This window comes from Tamandua tetradactyla, chromosome 1, assembly GCF_023851605.1.
Source record: "Tamandua tetradactyla isolate mTamTet1 chromosome 1, mTamTet1.pri, whole genome shotgun sequence".
NCBI classification, from domain to species: Eukaryota; Metazoa; Chordata; class Mammalia; order Pilosa; family Myrmecophagidae; genus Tamandua; species Tamandua tetradactyla.
Genome location: NC_135327.1, coordinates 102,648,910 through 102,672,083, shown reverse-complemented (window position 1 = coordinate 102,672,083; position 23,174 = coordinate 102,648,910). Strand labels below are relative to the sequence as shown.

The following is a 23,174-nucleotide window of genomic DNA, read 5'->3' as shown; positions in this document are numbered from 1 at the left end:
CATTTCCGAATTTTTACAACCAGTCTTGTTGCACAATATGTATCCCTTCATCTCCAATTACCCAATATCTACCCTATTTCTATCTCCTGATGACTGCTGTTCTTAACTGAAATTCTCCAAGTTCATTCATTAATGTTAGTTCATATCAGTGAGACCATACAATATTTGTCCTTCTGTTTCTGGCTAATCTCATCCAGCATAATGTCTTTAAGGTCTATCCAGGTTGTTATATACTTCATAACTTTATTCTGTCTTAACAGCTGCATAATATTCCATCGTATGTGTATACCACAGCTTGTTTAGCCACTTGTCTGTTGATGGACATTTTGGCTGTTTCATATCTTGGCTATTTTAATAATGCTGCTATATACATTGGCATGCAAATCTCTGTTTGTGTCCTTGCCCTCATATTCTCTGAATAGATACCTAGAAAAGGTATTGCCAGGTTATATGGCAATTCTATACTTAGCTTCCTAAGGAACCGCCAAACTGCCTTCCACAGCGGTTGTACCATTTGACATTCTCACCAACAGTGGATAAGTGTGCCTCTTCCTCCACATCCTTTCCAGCACTTGTCGCTTTCTGTTTTATGGGTGATGGCTATTCTGGTGGTTATCAGATGATATCTCTTTGTGGTTTTGATTTGCAGTTCCCTAATAGCCAGGGAAATTGTGCATCTTTTCATAGGCCTTTTGGCCATTTGTATTTCCTCTTCTGAGAAGATTCTGTTCAAGTCTTTTGCCCATTTTGTAATTGGGTTGTCTTTCTTTTTTGTTGTTGAGTTGAACAATCTCTTTATATATTCTGGATACTAGACCTTTATCTAATACATCATTTCAAATACTGCCTCCCATTGTGTAAGTTGTCATTTTACTTTCTTGACAAAGTTCTTTGATGCACAAAAGTGTTTAATTTTGATGAGTTCCCATTTCTTTCTTTCTTTCTTCAACATTCGTGCTTTGGGTGTAAGGTCTAGGAAACCACCTCCTATTATAAGATTCATAAGCTATTTCCCTACATTTTCTTCTAAAAGCTTTATGACCTTAGATATAATGTTTAGGTCTTTGATCCCTTTTGAGTTAATTTTTGCATGAGGTGTGAGATATGGATCTTCTTTAATTCTTTTGGATATGGATATCCAGTTCTCTAGGTAACATTTATTGAAGAGACTGTTCTATATCCCAACTGAGTCGGCTTGACTACCTTATCAGAGATCAATTGTCCATAGATGAGAGGCTCTATATCTGAATACTCTGTTCAATTCTTTTGGTCAGTATATCTATCTTTATGCCAGTACCATGCTGTTTTGACACCGTAGCTTCATAATATGCCTTAAAATCAGGTAGCATGAGACCTCTGACTTCGTTTTTCTTTCTCAGGATATTTTTAGCTATTCAGGGCACCCTGCCCATCCAGATAAATTTGGTTATTGGTTTTTCTATTTCTAAAAAGTAAGTTTTGGGAATTTTAATTGGTATTGCATTGAATCTGTAAATCAATTTAGGTAGAATTGACGTCCTCACTATATTTAGTCTTCCAATCCATGAACATGGTATGCCCTTCCATTTATTTAGGTCTTCTGTGATTTCTTTTAAAAAATTCTTGTACTTTTCTTTGTATAGGTCTTTTGTCTCTTCAGTTAAATTTATTCCTAAATATTTTGTTCTTTTGGTTGCAATTGTAAATGGAATTTTTTTCTTGATTCCCCCTCAGTTTGTTCATTACTAGTGTATACAAACACTACAGGTTTTTGAGTGTTGGTCTTGTAACCTACCACTTTGCTGTACTCATTTATTAGCTCTAGTAGTTTTGCTGTGGATTTTTCAGGGTTTTCGACATATAATATTGTATCATCTGCAAACAGTGACAGTTTTACTTCTTCCTGTCCAATTTTGATGACCTGTATTTCTTTTTCTTGTCTAATTGCTCTGGCTAGAACTTCCAACACAGTGTTGAACAACAAAGATGGACATCCTTGTCTTTTCCCTGATCTTGAAGGGAAAGTTTTCAATTTTTCCTCATTGAGGATGATGTTAGCTGTGGGTTTTCATATATTCCCTTTATCATGTTGAGGAAGTTCCCTTCTATTCCTATCTTTTGAAGTGTTTCAACAAGAAAGGCTGTTGAATTTTGTCAGATGCCTTTTCTGCATCTATCGAGATGATCATGTGGTTTTTCTGCTTTGATTTGTTGACATGAATTAATTACATTACATTAATTGATTTTCTTATGTTGAGCCATCCTTGCATACCTGGGATGAATCCTACTTGGTCATGGTATATAATTCTTTTAATGTGCTGCTGGATTTGATTTCCAAGAATTTTGTTGAGAATTTTTGCATCTATATTCATTAGAGAGATTGGTCTGTAATTTTCATTTCTTGTAATATCTTTGTCTGGCTTTCATATAAGGGTGATGTTGGCATCATAGAATGAGTTAGGTATCCTTCCCTGCTCTTCAATTTTTTTTGAAGAGTTTGAGCAGGATTGGTACTAATTCTTTCTGGAACGTTTGATAGAATTCACATGTGAAGCCATATGTTCCTGGACTTTCTTTTTGGGGAGCTTTTTAATGACTGATTCAATTTTTTTACTTGTGATTGGTTTGTTGAGGTTGTCTGTTTCTTCTCGAGTCAATGTTGGTTGTTCATGCCTTTCTAAGAAGTTGTCCATTTCATCTACATTGTCTAGTTTATTAGTATAAAGTTGTTCATAGTATCCTCTCATTATCTCCTTTATTTCTGCAGGGTCAGTGGTTATGTCTCCTCTTCCATTTCTGATTTTATTTATTTGCAACTTCTCTCTTCTTCATTTTGTCAACCTCGCTAATGGTCCATCTATCTTACTGATTTTCTCATAGAACCAAATTCTGGTTTTGTTGATTTTCTCAATTGTTTTCAAGTTCTCAATTTCATTTATTTCTGCGCTAATCTTCATGATTTTTTTCCTTTTGCTTGCAATGGGGTTAGTTTGCTGTTCTTTTATAGTTCTTCCAAGTAGGCAGTTAATTTCTCAATTTTTGCTCTCTCTTCTTTTTTGATATAGGCATTTAGGGCAATAAATTTCCCTCTTAGCACAGCCTTTGCTGCATCCCATAAATTTTGACATGTTGTGTTTTCATTTTCATTTGCCTTGAAATATTTACCAATTTCTATTGTAATTTCTTCCTTGACCCACTGGTTGTTTAATAGTGTATTGTTGAGCCTCCATATATTTATGAATTTTCTGGCACTCTGCCTATTATTGATTTCCAACTTCATTCCTTTATGATCCGAGAAAATGTTTTGTATGATTTCAGTATTTTTAAATTTATTGAGACTTGCTTTGTGATCCAGCATTTGGTCTATCCTTGAGAATGGTCCATGAACACTTGAGAAGAAGGTGTATTCTGCTGTTGTGGTCGGTAATGTTCTATAAATGTCTGTTAAGTCTAACTCATTTATTGTGTTGCTCAAATTCTCTGTTTCTTTATTGATTCTCTGTCTAGATGTTCTGTCCATTGATGAGAGTGAGGAATTTAAGTCTCCAACTATTATGGTAAATGTACCTATTTCTCTTTTGAGTGTTTTCAGTGTTTGCCTCATGTATTTTGGAGCATTCTGGTTCGGTACATAAATATTTATGATTGTTATGTCTTCTTGCTGAATTGTTCCATTTATTAATACATAGTGTACTTCTTTGTCTCTTTTAACTGTTTTACATTTGAAGTCTAATTTGTTGGATATTAGTATACCTACTCCTGCTCTTTTCTGATTGTTGCTTCCATGGCATATCTTTTCCCAACCTTTCACTTTCAACCTATGTTTATCCTTGGGTCTAAGATGCATTTCCAGTAGACAGCATATAGATGGGTCCTGTTTTTTAATTCTCTGGACTCTGTATTTTTCCTAACTTGCCCAGGATGTGGTGCTTGTCTGCTTGCAGGTCCCACCAGCATAAGGTGATGCGGTACCTTTAACTTCAGCAGACTCTCCCTGCTGGGGGCATGATTGAAACAGAAGAGAGGTTGTGCTGGCTTTAATAGTTGCACTTTTCCAGACCCTGGGGTCTGAATTCCTTGAAGAAGGGTTTCCATCTGAGCTGGGCTCCACCCCCCTTCTTGGGAAGGCACAGGCTCCAGACAAATACTCAAACAAGCTTAATTTTGCCTATGCCTGGGGCAGTTGGAGCCTGAGAAGCCTTGTAGCTGTATCCAAAGAGTAATCAGATTGTAGAAACACAACCACAAAAAAACAAAAAGAAAAATCCTTTTCAGAGCAGGACTCATTTCCTTGGGTTTGCCAATCAAGAGCTTAGGTTGGTATATTGCTCTGTGTATCTCCAGGTCCTATGTGCCCCCTCCTTTCCTTCAGGGCCCAGACCCTTTCAAGTATTATATGCTATCAGATCTGAAAAACCTCTGGTTTTTTTTTTCCCCTTTTTTCTTTTTTTCCATCACCGCTGCCCCCTCTGCACTGGGGCAAAACCCAGCAACCTCAGGTTTTACTCCAGGTTCAGCTAAGCTGGGGGCCTATTTTTAGTAGTCAGAATTTGTCAATTAATTCCATAGTTGGAGCTTGGTTGTACTCAGCCCCTGCTGCTGGTAAAGTCTCTTTCCTATCCCCTCTGGGAAACAGCCTGGGGTTGGTGGGAAGGACATCAACTGCTGTGGCTTGGGGAACTCACGGTTCTTGGTAGGCTCACAGCTGGTCCAGCTGGTCCAGACTGGAGTATTTATCTGCTCACTGATATGGGCCCAGCAGTTGTTCTGTACTATTCCTGGCTATTTACTGGCTACTGTGGAAGATGAACTAAGTCCCACACCTCACTAAGCCACTGTTTTTGGCTCACATTCCCCAAGGAATTGATTCTTGCAAGATATATCTACACAGAGTTTAATCTGTGATTTTGCTGCTTAAAAGAAAAACAAAACTGAGAGTATTCCTCAATCTATTTATGCTGTAGCAGTAGAAAGCTGAAAATTTATAGACTTAAAGTGTCAGAGGACAAAGCATAAGACCACCAGAACAGTTTCAAATTAGGGGTGAATTCCTAGAAGCAAGGAAACCATGAGAGGGTGAGCCCATCTCTGCCCAATCCTTGGCTGACTAGGAAATTGTGTAGACACAGGGAAACCTCCTAGGAACCCAAGCTAAAAAGCAGTGATGGAAAACAAAAGAACAGGACGGATGTATCACTTGGGGAAGATAATTTTCAGTTTGAGGCCAGGGAAGTTAACTGCTTTTTAGAATAAAAATAACAATCTTCAGAAGAATACAAGAGAATTAACAGTTTCTGTACTGTATCATCTACAATGTCCAGTTTTCAACCAAAAAAATATATTAGATGTGTAAATAAATAAGGAAGTGAGATCTATACTCAGGAAAAAGGAAAAATGGGACGTGACCTCAAGTGGGCTCAGATGTTGGACTTAGCAGTTAAAGACTTTTAGCAACATCTTTTTACATATGCAAAGTATTTAAGTAAAATATGCCCAAAGACAGCTTAATTGAACACCATAAGTACATGGACCCTTGTGTAGGGCATAAGATTTCGAAGGTTTGCCAGAGTGATGCCCCAGTAAATCCCAGAGTGATTTGAACAGTGCGTAAAAAAGTATTTGCAAAGTCCCCTTGGGGGAATGGTGAGAAAGGGGGAAAATTCAGCTTCCCCAAGTGGAGAATTCATGATATTCGCACAAGCAGTGGGGACAACAAAAGCAATAGGCTGAGTCCCTAATCTTGGGGTTTAAAATTTGATATGAAACTTAATCCCACAAAGGATAGGTCAAGCCAGCTTAAAATTAGGCCTAAGAGTCACCCCCAGAGAACCTCTTTTGTTGCTCAGATGTGGCCTCTCTCTCCAGCCAACATAACAAGCAAACTCACTGCCCTCCCCCTGGCTACATGGGACATAACTCCTAGGGGTGTAAACCTTCCTGGCAACGTGGGACAGAAATCCTAGAATGAGCTGGGACTCAGCATCAAGAGATTGAGAACACCTTCTCGACCAAAATGGAGAAGAGCTAAATGAGATAAAGTGTCAATGGCTGAGAGATTCCAAACAGAGTTGAGAGGTTATCCTGGAGGTTTTTCTTATGCGTTAAATAGATATCACCTTATTAGTCAAGCTGTAATGGAGAGGCTGGAGGGAACTGCCTGAAAATGTAGAACTGTATTCCAATAACCATGTTTCTTAAAGATGATTGCATAATGATATAGCTTTCACAATGTGACTGCGTGATTGTGAAAATCTTGTGTCTCATGCTCCTTTTATCTACCTTATCAACAGACAAGTAAAACATATGGAATAAAAATAAATAATAGGGGGAACAAATGTTAAAATAAATTTAGATTGAAATGCTAGTGATCAATGAAAGGGAAGGATAAGGGGTATGGTATATATGAATTTTTTTTCTGTTGTCTTTTTATTTCTTTTTCTGAATTGAAGCAAATGATCTAAGAAATGATCATGAGGATGAATATGCAACTATGTGATGATAATGTGAATTACTGAGTTTGTTGTTATATTTTTTAAAAAATTAAAAAATTAATTTAAAAAATGTCCAAAGAAATAAAGACAGAATGATATCAATGAATAAATAGGAATCTCAGTAGAAGAAACTGAAGTTCTGCAGCTCAAAAGTATAACAAATAAAGTCCATATGATGGGCTCAACAGTAGATTAAAGATGCAAAAAGAAAGAACCCAGGTACTTAAAGATAATAGAAATTACCCCAATCTGAAAAAGAGAAGAAAAAAGTATTGAAAAATGAACAGGTTCTTAAGGCCTGTGAGACAACAGCAATGGGTATAAGATACAAATAGTTTAAATCCAAGAGGGAAGGAGAAAATATTTGAAGAAATAATGGCTGAAAACTTCCCAAATTTGATATAAAATACTAAGATAGAGGTCAAAGAAGCATAACAAATCCAAAGCAGAATAAATTCAAAACCACTCTTAAAAATGGTTGATTGAATGATAGTGATGATAGCACACTTGTCTTGTCTTGTGTTGCTGAAAGAGAAGAATGAAGAGAAAATCTTGAAAGCAGCTAAAAGAAAAAATCAAAATAGAAACCATTCCATGAGGGAAGTAAGGATAGATTAATGTCTCACTTGTCATCCAAAGTCATGATAGCCAGAAAGTAATGAACTTATTCAAAGGGCTGAAGGCAAATAGTTTCCATTAAAAATGATATATGCAGCAAAGATATTCTTCCATAATGAAAATAAATTAAAGATATTTTTATGTAAATAAAAAGACAATTTTTACCAGCAGACCTGTAGTAAAAGAAATGGTAAAACAAATTTTTATGCTAAAGGGAAATGACAGAGGATGGCACCTGGGATCTACAAGAAGGAATAAGGAGCATTGGAAATGGGAAATATGTGGGAAATATAAAAGATGGTTTTGTCCTAATTTTCTGAAAAGTCATATGACCATTTAAAACAAAAATTATAACACTTTATTAATAGGTATATAGCATACATAAATGTATTATGATGCCACTATAACTAAAAACAAGAGTGTTAAAGGAAATATACTATTACAAATGTTTCTGTATTTCACCTGATATAAGTCAATATTAATTCTAAGTAGATTTAGGTGAACTGAAGACATATATAATAAAATATATAATATGTAATATAAGAATAGCAATCACTAAAAAGAAATAATCAGAGCTATAGTTAGAAAGTCAATAAGGGAATTAGAATTATTTAGTTAAAAATAGTTGGTTGATTTAAAAGGCAAAGAATTAGAAATAGAGGAAAAACAGATGAGACAAACAGAAAACAAATATCTAAATGGCAGACCTAAATACAACCACATGAGTAATTATATTAAATATAAATGAACTAAAAAAGTAGGGTTTAGCAGACTGGATCCAAAAGAAAAAAGCAGATATCTGTTTCCCCTAAGAGAAGTACTTTAAATTCTAAGAATAGAATGGGTGGAAAGTAAAAGGATTGAAAAAGATATGCTATGTAAAGAATAAGCATAAGAAATCTAGAATAACAATATTATTATCAGAGTAAAAGGAGTTCGATAGCAAAGAGAATTACTACAAGCAAGGAAGTATGCTTTATAATGATATAGTGTATATTAATATATAATATATAAATATAAGTATATATCTGTGTGCATCAGAAATAAGCACAAAAAATAAAAGCCAGATCTCTTGATCCTTATTCCAGTGTTTCTTCTATTTCATAAACCTGATAACAAAGTTCCCAAATTGCTTTACTTTCTTATGATGATGATGATGATAATGGTAGCTAATATTTGCTCACCATCTTCTATGTTCTTTACACATAGCTAGGTACTTCATATGCATGATCTTATTGAAATCCTCCCAATAGCCCTTTGAACTATACACTATTGGTATCATCATTTGTCACATGATTAAACTGAGACTTAGATAAGTTAAGCAACTTGCTGAAGGTGACATGGCTATTGATGGTATGGTTGATATTCAAACTTAGGTTAAACCTTAGTCGCCGTATTTTTCTGCCTCCTTTTTATTAAAAATCAAATGCTTATCATGTAAACATAGATTGCATAACATAAGTTTTCTTTCATTTTGGTATCTGTTAGTTCAGGTCCTTCAAGATCAGACATATAAGAGATGTATCAGGGGACACTCCTCTCAGAGGAATGGGGGAAAAGCCAGAATAGGCTGGGAGACTCATCTGACCACAATGTTGGAAGAGAGAGGGGAAAAAAGGAAGGTTTGGTCAGAAAAGTCTTAGATTATAGAGCAGTTCCAAGAAAGTTTTGACGAAGCTAACAAAACCCTTGTTCATTGCTGATGTGAATATAAATGGTGCAGCTGCCGTGGAAATGTTAGGGTTCTTCAAAATGTTAAACATAGGGTTACCATATGACCCAGCAATGGTCATACCATATGAACCTAGATATACCCCCACGAGAAACAGAAACACATGTCTACACAAAAAGTTGTACAGTAACATTCACAGTAGCATTATTCACATAGCTAAAGGGTAGAAGTAACCCAAGTGTCCACTGACAAATGAATGGATAAATATAGTATATATGTACAGTGGAATATTATTCAGTCATTAAAAAGAATGACATTCTGATACATGCAAACATGGATGAATCTTGAAAACATTATGTTAAATAAGCCGGACACAAAAGAGCAAATTTTATGTAATTCCACTTATGTGAAATGTATGGAATACGCAAATTCATAAAGACAGAAAACAGATTTGAGGTTGCCAGGAACAGATGGGATGAGGAATTTACTTAATGGGTACAGAGTTTCTGTTTTGAGAAAAAGTTTTAGTGGATGATGGTGATGGTAGCACACTTAAAATTTGCCATTTCAAACTTTTTGTTTTTGCTATACATATATTACCACAAAAAGAAATGCAACCTGAAGACCAGCAATACTAGCAGTACCTGGAAACTTATTAGAAATGCAAATTATCAGACCTTTTCCCAGAAACTGTGTTTTACCAAGGTTTCCAGATAACTGTGATGTACACTGAAATTTGAGAGCTGCTCTATAAAATTGTTGCATTGGGAAAATGAGATAAAAATGTAAAGAGTCTAGCATAGTACTGCTAACTCATGGTAGATTTTCAGGAGACTCTTTACACCTTCATTCCTACCCTCTCTTTGGTCTCATCGGTCAGTTACTGATATTATGGTCCACATGATGATGAAAGAACCAGTTAGTCCAAATGCATTTTCATTTTACTGAATAAAAAAGAGCTAACTAGCTGTTTAAAGTCATATAGAAACTCCCCTCCCAAAGCCCAATTATTTAACTGAAGTTTTCATTTTCCAGTTGCTTGTGTTGGTGCTGTGTAGACAAAACCTAAATTAATTACTCTGTAGGCTTCTGGCTCTAACACATCAACAGAATGTGGGAGCCATATTCAAGATGCAGCCAGATGGGTTTCCCAGGAAGAGGAAATAGGCAATGGCTTTTCCCTAAATTAGGGTCTGTATTTATTTCTAGTAAAGCTTGTAATGAAAATTGCTACATGCACTTGCTGACAAACACATTGAAATGAACAGACATCATTACTTGGCACAATAGTTTTTGCTCTATAGCTCTTGTTTGTATAACATTTTCATCATTTACCAGGACTTTGTTTTTCTAATCAGGGTATTGATAGAAGTTCCTGTAGAGTATCGGTAAGAAAGAAAAAGCTTGAAAACAAATAGCCAACTGTCACATTTTTATCAATCCCATTGCTTACTTGATAATCAGTGCATTTGCATTCAGTTTAAAACCAATTATTGCAACTTAGCTGTACAAAATAGAACTCTCCTTTTAAGCCATTTAGGTACTAGAAACTACTTTTTAAATGTCACAATTTTAATAGGATTTTATTAGGCAGATTATGTAGAATCAAGTGTCAGTTCTACTTGGGCAATTGCCAAGGAGCTTCAAAAATACTGCCAGGAGCGTTTTGTACTCTGATGTATGGCGTAGTTTTAACCCTGTTTAAAAATCCTGTTTCTCTGGTTTAAAATGTCTTTAACACTGATGGATTTATCAATCTTCATCTCATTTCTCAGAGGTCTATTTTCCCCAACTTTTGCTAGCTGTGCTGACTTCCCTTCCTGAAAGGTCAGCCCTGCCCCATTTTCTATGTTATTCTTGACATAAAGCAAAGAGGATTTAAGCAGTCTTAGAATCCCAGTCCTGATTACTGGTCCCCTGTGACTCTCCTGAATTAATTTACTCCTTGCTTTGGGGAAATAGGCAATGTTTTTTCCCTAATTCTGTGTCCATATTTATTTCTAGTAAAATCTTGTCCTGAGAATGGCTATGTGGACTTGCTTACAAGCACATTTCACTCAGTGCTCAGGCCTAAAGCGCCTGATAAATCTGCCTTTTCTCCTCCTTTCCGTTCGTTGTTATTATCATTAATATATTACATTTAATGAGGTTTTTCAATCTTCCAGACACAATTGAGTACAAGCAAATCCCCACCATAAGATTATAAGCGAGGCCCCCAAAATTCAATCATGTAAAATGCGACATTCTTTATTGAGTGGTTAATGAGATTATCTGGGCCAGCCTACATAGTAGCCGGGCAGCTGGGAGTTCCAAGGTCTGGGAGACAATTGACAATTGCATTATATCCGAAATATGCATTTTTACAGGGCTTTTTGTACTTTTACATATATCATCTTACTTAATTTTTACAAAAGTGCTATTAGAAAGATATGACTGTTATTCCTATTTGACAGATGAGAGCCTTGCAATTGAAAGAGACTAGGTGCTGTGCCCAGGATACTGTCATTCTTATCTCTAGCCCAGATGTACTTCATTTAAGAGCCCTAGGTTTTATCCACCATGCCATAATCTCTTGTCCTTGTCAGTCACTCACCTTGAAAACTGAAAGCCTTACCCTGAGCCCCAACCAAGTACAAAACCAAGACAGATATCCCTGACAACATCAGCAGCCCAGCAGTCTGCAGAGCACTGCCCCCACCCGCCCCCAACCCCCACCCCGCCCCCAACCCAGTCTCCAGCTCTGCCTGCCTGGTGGAAACCACATGACCTCTTTCAGGAACCACCATGCTGACTGCTAAGTGCTGCTTGAATTGCACTGGGTGGTGCCGGCACATAACTGTGTGATCTTAGCTAAGTAGCCTACCTTCTCTGACCTCAGCTTCTTCTTCTTCTGCAAAATGAATATCATAATAATGATCATGCATTTTCATCATATGACTTAGAGATAATATCCATACAAAGCCCTTGACCTTGTATCTGGCACATAGGTTGTTCAGTCAATGAATGGTTCCATCTTTATTTTTGCCAGTATGAACCAGCTACATTTTTACTCTCTCCTGGATCTTTCTCCCAGCCCTTTTCTTTGTCAGTTGCTGAGTATCATATCGGCCTCAAGCATGTTCCTTGTCTGTGTTTATACTTTGCTCCAAGGAAAAGCATCATTCAGGTCCCCAAACTAACATGGAATGGACAGTAATTGTTAAGACTAGTTTCTACTTTCTAATTATGATAATTAGCATGAGACTATTTTTATGTTCAATTTTCCTGGGGGGTTGAGGGAGTGAATATCCATGAAATAATTTTTGACAGCTTTAAGTATAGATGGCCTAAAATTTAGACTCTTCCTGTGATTAACTGACAAAAGAAAAAAAGCCTTCCTCTCTTCTTTGCTCCCTCTTTCTGGAAGAAAGATTTTAAAACTCTGAGGAATAAATTCTCTCTTATTGCTGGAGAGGTCTATTCTAAATCAAAATCATGACTCTTTTATTTCAAAGAAATGTAGAGTTAGAGTTTGTTTATAGGCCCCAGAGATGCTGGTATAGTGATGTGAATAAAGAGATGTTTCTTGATAGGTTTGATGTACTCTGAAAAGCCTCCAGCTTCCAGAAAGCTTTTCTGCAAGCTCAGACACAGAGGAATGAATGCATCTGTACAGAGCAGGGCTCCGATAACACGAGGGAGAGAATGTTGTAATAGAAGCCAGGGCTGGCAGCCAGGCTCAACTCGCTACTTAGCTGCCTGAGTTGAACTAAATCCCACCCCCCAGGTTGAGCCTCTTTTTCTCATTTGTATTAGCATTTCTCTAAGAACCCCTATAGTGTTCATGATTTGTGATGCTGACTTCAGTCCCTCCTGGGGGGAGAAGGAAAAGAGGCTGGGAAAAGAAAAAGAGAGTTCAGAATTGGAGGAATGAGTACAGAGAGAGCATACTTACCAAGAATTCAGTTATAGTAACATTGCTTCGAGGCAGAACTTGAGTCCTTAAAGCAAGAGAGTGTGGTGTCTAAATCTTATTTCTCCAGCAAATGTGCTTCATGGCCTTGGGCAAGGTGCTTAACCTAAGTCTCAGGTCTACAATCAATGTAGACTGGGGATACTAATGCTTTCCTCATAGGGCTTTTGTGAGAATTACCTGAGAACCTCATGTAAAGCACTTATCAGAGAGCCTGCTGGTGTACAGAAAACAGTGGTCCCTTCTGTTCACTTCACTCCAAGTCATAAAACATGAAGGATTGAAAGTTTAGCTTAATGCATTGACTGGTACCCCAACTGAGAGTGAAAGTAGGGGTGAAGCTCAGAAAGATTCCTAGTCTCTGTTGTGTTGGATCCAGGCTGTACTCACTGTCCATATTAACTAGATTATTTCTCTAACAAAATACTAAGGTCCCATGAACAAGTGGCTGAGACAGGGAAAATACAAGAGAAACCCGGAGTATCTAGTGGTGGGGCCTGTCGAAAGAGTCTGGGTAACCTGCAAGAACACCTAATGGCCAAAGCTGAAGCACTGTGAGCAACAAAATTAATAATGAGAATGTTGAATCATAAGCCATAGAGTAATATGACTATCCATCAGAGTATACCACGCCAAATACACAACTGAATATACAAATAAATTGAAAAGGAGCAGTTCTTATTTACAGGAGCATTCCAATTAATTAATGTAATAATTGTGGTACACAAGATCACCAATGGATGCTAAAGTTAACAAGCAAAATTTGAAGAGAGACAGGATATTTTCATAGTCTGAAAGTATCCCCCTCAAAATAGTCATTCATTACAAAGAGGAAAAATGGAAACTATACAACAAAGAATCCATCAGATACCACCTTAATGAAGTGATCAAGGATACATCACTAGCATTAAGATATTTGACCTTATGTACCCCTGATCTGATGCAACGAGAAGGATAACCTGCTCTGTATCCTTACCCCAGTTAAAGAATTTCATTGTAATCATAAGAAAATATCAGATAAACCCAAACTAAGGAACATTCTACAAAATAAATAGCATTCTTCCAAAGTGCCAAAGTCATAAAAGACAAGGAAAAGGGGATGCAAGGGTTGTTCAGTGGTAGAATTCTCACCTGCCATATGGGGGACCCATGTTTGATTCCCGGCCCATGCACTTCCCAAACAAGCAAGCAAACAAATTAAAAACCAAACAAAAATTCAACAAATATTGCTGCAATAGGGGATGTTCACATGTAAAGAGAATGAAATGTGACCCCCGCCATACAGAATACAAAGAAAAAAAATCCTAGGGCCCTTATGAATTATGCTTAATTTACTCTGTCTGTGCTCTATAAATGAAACAACAAAGTCTGGATGACAGTACATCTGTTTACAACATGGAGTACTAAATATTTTAAGCCTACTCTTGAGCCCTACTGCTTAGAAAAAAAGATTCCTTTCAAAATATGACAGCTCATTGACAACGAACCTGATCGCCCAAAGCTCTGAAGGAGATGTAAAACAAGATTCGTGTTGTTTTCCTGCCAACTAACACAGCACCCATTTTGCAGCCCTTGGATCAAGGAGTCACTTCAACTTTCAAGTCTTATTATTTAAGAAATACACATTTTATTGGCAAAGTCCCTTGAGGGATGGGAAAAAATATGTGGAACTATTCAACTTTACCGCTGAGGAAACCCCTGATACTGTGTCAAATATTAGGGACACCAAAAATCAATAGTCCAAACCCTTGATCTTGAGACTTACTCTTGTACAGTTTATTTATTTAGCCTACCTATGGGCATGCCTAAGAGTTACTTCTGGAGGACCTCTTTTGTTCCTTATATGCGGCTTCTCTCTCTCTAAGTCCACTCTGCAAGTGAAATCATAATGCTCCCCCTATGTGGGCCATAACATCCAGGGGTGAAAGTCTCCCAGCCAGCATGGGATTTGACTCCCAGGGATGAGTCTGACCCTGGCACTGTGGAATCAACACTTAAAAATAAATAAATAAACCCCTTGATATATACCACCCCTTTTTTGTCTAATTAGATTAAGAAAGCAATTTAACCCTATAGTACCTTTCCTTGCCTTGATATTTGAACATGCCTTTTGAACATGGAGTTCAGCTGATTGTGAAAACTAAATTGAAACTCATATATAAGGTTTCCCTCCAAGGTTTGCACTTCAGGGAATGTCCAAGAAAGTAAAGTGGACTTTGATACTAGTTTCACTTTAGGGTTGGGTCCAACCAGTTTCTCATCCAACCAGATTCTCATGAAGGGATATTTTCTGTGAAGAAAATTATCCTGCTATTTATGTGAGGAGCTATAAAAATGACATTTTATGTATCAGAAGTTTGTTTTCTCTTTACATTATTCCAAAATCTAAACATGTAGCCATGCAGGAGATAAAATTCTTTTTTTTCTTATAGTAGGACAAGGGATAGCATTTCACAGAGCAACTTACAAATATTTTTGCCACATTCTTTCAAAATCTAGCCACATTAATGTCTCACTTCTTACTGAGTTACTGTCCTCAGAGACTTTACAGGCTATTCTTTACTATCTGGATGCATAAGAGATTGGAAAATGAATTTTTATATCTTAAATCCTAACTGGTCTTAATTAAAATGGAACCATATCTATGATTTCTGTTCAGGTAAGTTACAAAATGTGCCGCAACAGGGCACCAAGAAAATGGCATAATAAAACATGGAGGGTTGACAAGTGTGAGTTTCTTGAGAAGATAAAGGTTAATCCAGGCTTTTATTGACAGATTTCCAGCATGCACATTAAGTGAGGACTTCCTACTCCTAATCACTCTTTCTTCCTTCATCTCTCTCCATCTTCCATTCTTTCTGCATTTTCCTTCCTTTTTCTCCTCCTCCCGTCTTCCCTGTTCTCCCCTCCTCCTTGAAGGAATTGTTTGCTTAGAATTTATTGAGCAACTAGTAAATTCTAGGCACTTGGCTAAACACTGAAGGAAAAGATTAAAAGACAGAGTCTCTGCTATATTTTCCAATGCTATATAATAAATTACCACAGATTAGAAGTTTAAACCAACAGCCTTTTATTAGCATGCAATTCTAGAGGTCAGAAGTCCAACATAGCATAGCTGGAATTTCTGGTCTGGGTCCCATAAAGCCAAGATCAAATGTCAGCCATGCTGGGAACGTATGTGGAGTTCTGAGAAGAAATCTACTTCCAAGCACATTCAGGTTGTGAGAATACAGTTCCTTGCAGTAGTGGGCCTGAGGGCTCCCATTTCTTTGCTATCTGTTATCTGGGGACCTCTCTCAGCTCATTAAGGTCACCTCATTCTTTCTCTCATGGCCCCTGCATCTTCCAACCAGCAGCAGTGTGTTGAATCACATTGTGCTTCAATCTCTCCTCCTTTCTACCAGCCAGAGAAAGTGCTCTGCTTTTAGAGGTTCATGTGTTCACACTGTGCCCATATGGAAAATCCAGGCCAATCTCCTGATCTGAAGATCAATTGTGTCATATTAAAAAAATGCATAATTTCAGTAGTCCTATCTTATGTATTCATAGGTCCTAGGATCATTTTAGAAATTCTGCCTATCACATCTACCATCCAGGTGCTAGTGGGGATGGGTAAACATTTGCATTGCAATAAGATAATTGCCCAAAAAGAGGGGGCACATAGGAAAAGGACAGCCTAACTTGCCTCCTTAAATTTCAAAGAGTCAGATTGGGCAGGTGATGAAATCAGATGAGTGTGGTTGGCAGAAGGTATGGACTGTGCACTGGGGAGGGGTGGTGTCATAATTTCAGTTCTCTTTTTTGTCAACCCAAACCTAGAATAACTTGTTAGTTGTGTCCAGAGTTGGGCTTCCTTTCTCACACAGGCTGCCTGGAAAGCAAGCCTTATTTAGTAGTCTATTGGTAGCCCTAAGCCCTCAAGTGCTGGTGGTAGAGTAGCTGCGAATTAGCCCTTCTCCAAATAGGTGCCTCAACTGTAACATGTGTAAAATTGAGCTTCCCTAAAACATGCTTTCCTTACCCCAGGTTAGCCCGCTAAGTTGATGGCAAGGAGCAGACACTTCTGACTGACAATTCTGTACTGGGCAAAAGGAACACCAGTTTTGGTGGACAGCTTGCATCTCTATTACACAGCCCACCCAATCACAGTTGATGTGATATGATTGGTGATTGCATGTTTGGCGTGAAACAATGAGCTTGGTTAACCAGATTCTCACTGTTAGGAATCTCATTTTAGAACCTTAGTGAGAATCCAGAGGAGTTGAAGCTGAAAGGGTATACTGAGAGAAGCCACAAGATACTGTCATGACTATGAACATCTGTAGAAGCCCAAGTGAAGAGGGAGCAGAAACTTTGAGTAATCAAGAATCTTGATGAATATGCAATTTAACAGAAGTTGAAAAATGAGCTGAAAGTAGCTTGGTCGTGTTAAACAGAGTACTGGAGTGAAACTCCTCAAAGTCCTTCCTCTAAGATCACTAAAGCAGTGGTGGAGCAAGTACTAACTCTTCTGAGACTCAAGTTTGACTGTATTTCCTGTCCTTGAATTTCCCTGCCATCCAAGCTGCTACTGTTGTACCTGTCTGCTTACAATATCCTCCACCACACCATCCACCTCCTTATACTTAAGATTATTTGAGTAGTTATTTTTTACAAATCAGTTTCATGAAAAACAGCCATCCTGTACTTTTCCTTATCATTTATGTATTAGAAAGAAAGAAAAAATGAACATGTAGAATATATGCAGCAAGTACACCATACAACTCTGTCTTGTCAGTTCATTCTTTGGTTTGTTGGACCATTCCATTCCCATGGAAAAGCTCTTTGGGCAACTAGGGCTCATGCTGTGTCAGTCAGGATTCTTAGTTACAGGCAACAGGAATTATTCCAGCCACTTTAAGCAGGAAAGGATTTTTTCTCGGGTCTAAAGGAGCTCGCAAGACATATAAGAGGAAAAGAAACTAAGTTTGGATGCTACTGAACCAGTGACAATGCAGTCAGGGGAACGACCAGCCATTCAACAAGACTGTTCTCGTAAAAACCACAAATGTTTAAACACCTACGCTGCTGGGAACCAGAGAGGAGATTCTTTGCTGTAGTTGTCCGGAAAGAACCCAAACTCTCTGCCATCATGCTTGCCAGAAAATCTGTTTCCCTTTCCTATTGATTTCTTCCGTGTGCAAGTCTCTTCTTGGCAGAACCTAGACCATAAGGAGAAACCTGACTGCGAAAGATTGTCGAGAGGGGGTTTAGTTTGGCAGTCTTTGTAGTACAGGAAGGGAGGTGGAAAGTGGGTTTGAAAGGGTTATAATCTCTAATAGCTGTCATACATATCAACTCCTTGAAATTGATCTACCAGAGAAGAACTCTTATTATATACGTAACCAACTGTCCGGTAAAACTGGTACTCTATGTAGTAGTACATGACAGCACTCCCCAGGCTTCCACTATGGAGAGAGATGACTGAGTAAAAGAATGAATCAGGCCTTCTGATCTTAGCGTAGCCACTGATCCTAAGGATTTTGACAGGAATATTGCTTTACTTACCATCTTTTAGGGTTGCATGTAGAATGATGATCACAGTACTGATCATCTGGTCTCTTGAGGTTATTGCAGAAGTTTGAAATAACTTGGTGTGATGGTTAAGTTCATGTGTCAACTTGGCTGGGTTGTGGTGTCCAGTTGTTTGGTCAAGCAGGAACTGATCTGATGAGGATATTTCATGGATTTAAATCACAATAAGTTGATTGCATCTATGGCTGATTTTTATCTACAACCAATTGAAGAGATTGCCTTCAACAACAAGAGAAGTCTCATCCAATCAGTTGAAGCCCATAAAAGGAGGAATGATTATTTCAGCAGTCACAAAGGAGAATTTCCATCTCTACTTTGGCCACCCAGCTTCTCCTGAAGGAATTCATCAAAAACCTTCATTGGAGTTCCCAGTTTGCAGCCTACCCTATGGAATCTGGATTTGCCAATAGGCAAGTGAGCCAATTCTTATTAAAAATGTCATAATTTTTACATATTATATGTGTGTAAACATATATATATATATATGTGAGTGGTGAGGGGTTCTGTTTCCCAAGAGAACCCTAATACACTTGATATTTAGTTCCCAGGGCTTTGTTAAATGTTGGGTGGTAATATGCAAAATAAAAAATTAATAGGGTATTTCACTCAAAAATGTTTGAGAATCACTGCTATTCTAAGATTGAGAAAGGAGAGACTGCAGATGGTAGAAATGAAAGGAAACTTTTGGTCCTATTAAATCACTAAGAGTGGAAAATATGAATGATAGATGTGGATTGCTATTTATGAAAAGTATAGTCAACTCTGATTTTTCAAGCTAAAGGTAAAAGCATTAGAATGGAAAATAAAAACAATAGCAAGTAATCCCCTCAGGACCTCCTTCTAGCCTGCTGATCTATAAGATAGAGAAGTGTAATCCACCCTACATGCCACCACCAAATTAATCTTCTTAGCATGCCTCTTTAATCACGTCACTCTGCATTTCAAAAACACAAGCAGCTCTCCATTGCCTAAAAAATAACGATTAAACTTCTAGCAATCAAATTCTTCCACATTCTGGACCTGAGTTAGCTTTCTAGTTTATATAAATTCCAGTTTTTATTCAAGCTGGCCTCTTGCTTGTCCCCTAAAATGCATTGCAGGAGCCCATCTTTATGTGTTTCTTCATGTTGCTTTCTCTCATGAAATCATGCTGGCTCTCAAAATTATACTTTTCTACAAGATATAGCTCTCATCTCTTTTTACAACTTTTCTTGACCACCCTGGCCAGGAGCACATTCTTTATCCCTAATGACCTGGGGAAGCTCTATTACAGCACTTATAACATACACTCTTAGATTATAATTTGAACTATACATGCTTTTTAACTCTTGGCTTTAGCCTCTTCCCAAACCCTTGAGGTCAGAGATTGTACCTGATTGATCTTCATACTCCCCAAAGTGCCTTGACCCATGGTTTACATATAGCAAGGACTTAATACATATTAGCTATGTGCGTTCCCACATGAGTGAATGAATTAGGAGGATTAAGAAGCAAGAGTCACAGTACTTATAATTTGAACGTAGGAAATAAAAATTGACTATACTCAATTGTACTTTTAAAAAAACTTTATTTCATAAAGTTTATATAATAAAACATTTCTCTATTTGTAAAGAAATCAATCACCTGATTGCTTTTTTTTTTGGTATCTTGCCATTTCCATATTCAATGGGGCAGGATGAACATATGTCAGAGGAAGTGATCGCGCTCTAGTTACATGCAACTTACTCAGGATTTTGCACAACGGTTTGCCATTTGTCAATGCTAACATGCTCCTCAGCTAAAAGCCACATCAGATGAATTATGGTTTCCTTCTCGCTCTCAGAGCAGCAGTAACCCAGGGCAGCATCTAGTTAGAGCACAGAGTCGTTAACCACCATTACAAGGGACTCAGCCTTGACGTGGCAACACTTCAGCAGCTCTTTAGTGGAAGGTTAAAATATCTGGGTTACTCAGTGTCAAATCCATTTTGTGCACTTCAGTGGGATTGCTTGAAGCAAAGTGAAGTTATTGGGGCCTGTGAGAGACAATAAATTGACTCCTAGAGGAACTCCTTCAATGTCAGGTGACTGGGTATTCGTACTGTAAAATTTTAAAAACATATATATGTATATACTGTTAAAAATCAAGATGCATTCTTAGCCAGATTGGGGTCTGCTCATAGAGCTGCTCTTTTCCTCCCAAGAAGAGGTTGGGCTTTGTTTCTTTGTTTTCCTCCCCTCGGGAGCAGCACCTTATGATGGCACATAATTCCAGGAGATATCAAAAAGTAATCTTCTTGGCTCCCTCATGAGTTTCAAGAGCTAATCCCTAGGGGAAAGGGAAGAATTTTCTGATTTATAAACTGCCTTTTTAAAGTGCTTCACAAGTGAATTATTGCAATCTGCATGAGGCATTCAAAATAACAACTCTCTCTAAACAACCACCATCATTCAATCACTGAAGAAGACAAGGAAATATGACCAGGGTAAAATGGCAATCCTTTCCTTAAAGCCAAGAAAAGAAGAGATTCATATAATCGTTAAATTCTGCCACAGGTCACTGTACCGAAGGTAAAAATTCTGTTCAAAGAAGGGAATTAAGTTAAATGGAAGCATTTGACATGAATTATTTTCACCAATAGAATTTACAGATTTTCATAGGATTAAATGTTTGAGGTTTCTTCCAGTCAGAAGGGTTCCTTGTACAGAAAAGAGAAATTTTTTTTTAGATTGTCATTCTTAGATACTTTTTGTACCTTAATATTTTTTAAAAAACTTTTTATTAGAGAAGTTGTGGGTTTACAGAGTAATTATGCATGAAACACAGGGTTCCCATATACCACCCTATTATTAACACTTTGCATTGGTATGATACATTTGTTACAATTGAAGAAAGTACACTTTCATAACTGTACTATTAACTATAGTCCATGGTTTACCTTAGGGCTTACTGTTCGAGTTGTGTAGTTTCATGGATTTTTTTTTTTAATTTCAATTTCTGTAACATATATACAACCTAAAATTTCCCCTTTTAACCACATTGAAATATATAATTCAGTGTTGCAAACTACATTCACAGTGTTGTGCTACCATCACATTAAGAATTGTTCTTGGTAGAACAACACTAGTTCTTTATTGTTCAATGCCAGGCAGAGGGAGCAAAAGCTTTTTCTAAAAAAATGGTTGGAAATAGCTAATTAAAAATGAGAAAATCCAGCCTGCTTAGCACCACTATAGAAAAGAAAAAGAAAATAAATACTCTAAAGCCAGTAAAATGTACTCATGGTAAATTGTTTTGGAAATACTACCATGCACTCAATGCAGAAAGAAACATAAAGAATGACTAAGAATGTTTTTTCACAGTTTCCTTGGAAGGGGTAGGGGGGAGGGGGGTAAGAAACACATTCAAACTACAAGAAACTAATGCGTTCTGTAGTAATGGTAGTCTTTAGAGAATAATAAAGATAGCACCATTAAGTGAGTGCCACATGTGTATGTGACACTACCCTAGACATTTTCTATAAATGATCACTAATATGCTCCATGCACAGTAATAAGCATTACTATATTACTATTTTTCACCTTGCAAGAGAGGAAACTGTTGCTCAATGAAGTCCAGAAATGTGTCCAGAATTTGACAACTAGTAAATGGTTGAGCTGGCTTCAAACCCAGATCTGTAATACTAAAACCTGTGCTCTCTCCATTATATTACTCTGTATAATATGGATCCAACATTGTATAAGCAATCGAAGGTGCATCTAAGCTATACACACAGAGGTAGATGGTATGTGAAGGGGATTTCTGGACATAGTCTTCAGCTTTTCTATGGGGTTCAGAGTTTATGAACCACCCTGATGTGAACAAAGTGAAAGGCCGCAATTGGAAAACCGACTTATACAAATTAATTAACAAATAGGTCAGCACCTCCAAACAGAAGACCCCTATTATTGCACCACCCCATAGAAATATGAGCTTTTTCCTTTTCAGGCTGTCCTTTCTTTCTCTGCATTCGCCTTCACCTATCACAGGTTGTCTCATTACTGCTGGTTAGATAGAGGGGTATATAAGCTATATGTACTCAAATAACTTACAAAGGAGCAAGCTCATTTTCCTGCTCTTTAGGAATCTTGTTTTCTAGCTCTTAGTTTTTCAGCCTCACACACCTTTCCCTCTTTCACAGTGTGGACTCTTTTTTGCCTCCTCTTATCCACTGGTGACTCTGTCAGCCCTGAGACTTGGAGCACCCTCCCTTGGAAATGTATCTTGGGGTTCTGCACCTGTTCCATCATCCATACCAAAATGTTTTTCTTTTAAGATAGAAGTCTTTCCCATTTGCTTAGATGAATAATTTTTTAAGACCATGTCCTAATTTTAGACCTTTTCCAGATGACTTGACCTGTGGTGACATATGAATGCATTTTTGGTCACTTCCTATGTCCCTTAACCCTCATTCAAATTGCAAAAACTTTCTAGTCCCCATGATCTCAACAATTTTTCCTTCACCATCTTGGCTTTCTCTCTTACTTAGGCTATTCATCAAACAACCCCATTATCAGCTTGTCTTTACATACTTCTACTCTCCCAGACAGAAATATCCTCATATTTGCATATAATTCAGGGAGAGCAATTTTTCCCACATTAATATCACCATGAAGATCTCAAGAGCCCAATTCAAACTCCACAAACTTTTTTTTTTTTTTTTTAGTTCATAGACTTTGGTGTTGCTTGGAGTCTTTGCTAAAAGAATTTCTGATATTGAATCTGATGACAGCTAAGCCCTCCACTGGCCACCACCAGTCTCCCGGGTGGGCAGTATCTCATGTGAACCTCTCAGTTGAAGCATCCTCTCCTACCTTCCCCCAACCAGTTCTGCTTGTACCAATAAAGCGCCTCTGGTGAGGATAAAATT

The 23,174-nt window shown here is 37.5% G+C and overlaps 1 long non-coding RNA gene across 2 annotated transcripts in view; it reads right to left on the bottom strand.

Annotated features, from left to right (window-relative positions):
- LOC143685803 (uncharacterized) overlaps positions 1-23,174 on the bottom strand; it is a 67,675-nt gene that overhangs the window by 17,538 nt on the left and 26,963 nt on the right. The window contains exon 4 of one of the 2 annotated variants that reach the window (XR_013176751.1): positions 18,260-18,418. This is a non-coding gene — a long non-coding RNA (uncharacterized LOC143685803). Of the gene's footprint in view, positions 1-18,259; positions 18,419-19,890; positions 20,594-23,174 lie in introns of those variants that run through there. The other variant, XR_013176748.1, reaches the window with a different exon arrangement.